The sequence below is a fragment of the Mus caroli genome, chromosome X (genome assembly GCF_900094665.2).
Source record: "Mus caroli chromosome X, CAROLI_EIJ_v1.1, whole genome shotgun sequence".
Lineage (NCBI taxonomy): Eukaryota > Metazoa > Chordata > Mammalia > Rodentia > Muridae > Mus > Mus caroli.
The window spans coordinates 52,519,950-52,522,509 of NC_034589.1; positions in this window are offsets into that span (position 1 = coordinate 52,519,950).

Below are 2,560 nucleotides of genomic sequence, written 5' to 3' on the forward strand. Positions count from 1 at the left end.
CTTTAATAAGTTGTAGGTGTATTAGTATTCAGAACAAGGCTGGCAAGTGGAAATTTTCAACTGGGAAAATTCTACAGTACTCAGTTGATTAGATGCAATGGTCTCTAAAATTTTAAGAGGATTAATTATTAAATATATAATTTGGAAATCTTGGGAGTGACTGAAATTATTTGCTTCATTTAAAACAGGATTCAAAACTTCTGATATATAGAAATGCATGTTATTTGCTTAATAAAAGTCTTTTAACCAATTAAGTGGAAGGTGATCTTTACAGATCTGTCCAGGACTTTTCAGTTATTATGAAAATGTCATCCGACTTACATGAAGGCTTTTGTTGTATGAAGAGGTTATTTGCAATCACTGATGATTAGAATATGTGTATCTCTTAATTTTGTGTTTTCAGGCACAAATTAATAAATTAACTTTCCTACTGGGAAGTGTCTTTAATCAGTACACACCCTGCACTCAGAACAACCCTGGGAACCAGTAGTGTTTTTTTTTTTTCCTGTAGTGGGAAGCAAATCCAGGACCTCATGGATGGCAGGCAAACACTCTATCAAACTGAGCTATATCCCCTATGTAATGTTTTGATGTTGATTTATGGGATATGGGAATTTAAGTAGATTGCACAGTTCTACTCTAAGAAAAAGTGATGGAACCTAGATTTATTAGATTCTGGAGATGATACCACACTGCTGACCATTAAAAGTTCCATCACAAATTCATTTACAGGAAGGTAAGGGAACTGATATTATCCACAATAATTAATCTCTGCTCAAGACTCTTTATTGACTTTACATGGGCTTATCTGTTCACGAAAATGAACAAATCATATCCCAGTCAACTCCTTAAATACTATATCAGAGTTTTATGTGTAGGTAGATTTGGAAGTAAAATAATGTAATAATTGTTTTTGTGAAATGAACTTGACCCATGGTTTATTTAGTTTTTGAAATTTCAACAGTTTTAAGGATATTTGGTCTTTCCTGGCCCTTTTTTTTTTTTTTTTTTCTCTCTTGGTTTGGTGGTTGTTGATGGTTTGATTCTGTTGTTATTGGACAATAAAATCTATAGAATTTCAGTGAGTTTAAACTTCTGTCCTTGGATATGAATGATCTTGGTATTTGGTTCAAAGGCAATTAAACGTGATGCATACTATGCTATGGCTGAACAGAGCATTGGATGCTACGGAACAGGAGCTGTAGTTGTTTGTGAGATGCCATATGGGTGTTGAAAAATTAGTGAGTATTCTTCAAATGTCCATTGGATCCCGTGGTTTGATAATATTGCTGATTTCTTCTCTATTCCTGCTGACATTTTGCCCACTTTTTTTCAACCAATTAATGATACTAGCTACTGGGTTCTTAAAGTGTGGCTGTGTGTTTGTCTATTATGTTGTAAGTTTTGTTTTATTTTTAAATTCATTTTTAGACCTAAAATGCTTTTTAGGTATATGGATATTATGTGTGTTATTATCTATCTTAACATTTCAAAAACTTTATTCTGGGGCTGGAGAGATGGCTCATTGTTTAAGTGCATTAGCTGCTCTTCCAGAGGACTCAGGTTCAATTCCCAACACCCAAATGGCAGGTCCCAACTCTCTGTGTCTCAAGAGGCACCCTCACAGAGACATACATGCAGGAGAAACACCAATGCACATAACAATGATAGTAATAAAATGAAACTAAATAACATAAAAACTTGGAGGTGTCCACCCCGCCCAGGAGGGCTTTGCCACAGCATCTGGGGGAGCCATCTTCGTTCCCGGATTCCTCTGAGACTAGTCTGCGCAGGTGAGAGTGTGGACTACAGAAGCTAACAGCTTCTGGGACAGGCAGAAGTCACAGAGCTTCTGAGGCAGACCGCATTTCAGGTTACAGACATCCGGCACCTTCCCTGCCAGAGAAGAGGTGTCCGCCCCACCAGGGAGGGCTTTGGCACAGCATCTGGGGGAGCCATCTTGGCTCCCGGAATCCGTAGAGACTAGTCTGCGCAAGTGAGAGTGTGGACTACAGAAGCTAACAGCTTCTGGGACAGGCTGAAGCCACAGAGCTTCTGGGACAGACCCCGTTTAGGGCTCCAGATATCCAGGCACCTTCCCTACCAGAGGAGAGGTATCAGCCCCGCCAGGGAGGGCTTTGTAGCAGCACCTGGGGGAGACATCTTGGTTCCCGGATCCTGCTGAGACTAGTCTGCTCAGGTGAGAGTGTGGACTACAGAAGCTACACAGATTCTGGGACAAGCCCTGTTTAGGGCCTTTATCTTCTGCCAGGAGGCAGGTTGGAATGCCAGATATCTGTCCACATTCCCTGCAAGAGGAGAGCTTGCCTCCAGAGAGTGCTCTAACCAGTGAAACTCAGGAGAGAGCTAGTCTCTCAGGTCTGCTGATAGAGGCTAACAGAATCATGAGAGGAACAAGCACTAACGAGAGACAACTATAATAACTAACTCCAGAGATTACCAGATGGCGAAAGGCAAACATAAGAATCTTATTAACAGAAATCAAGACCACTCACCATCATCAGACCCAGCACTCCCACCTCAGCCAGTCATGGGCACC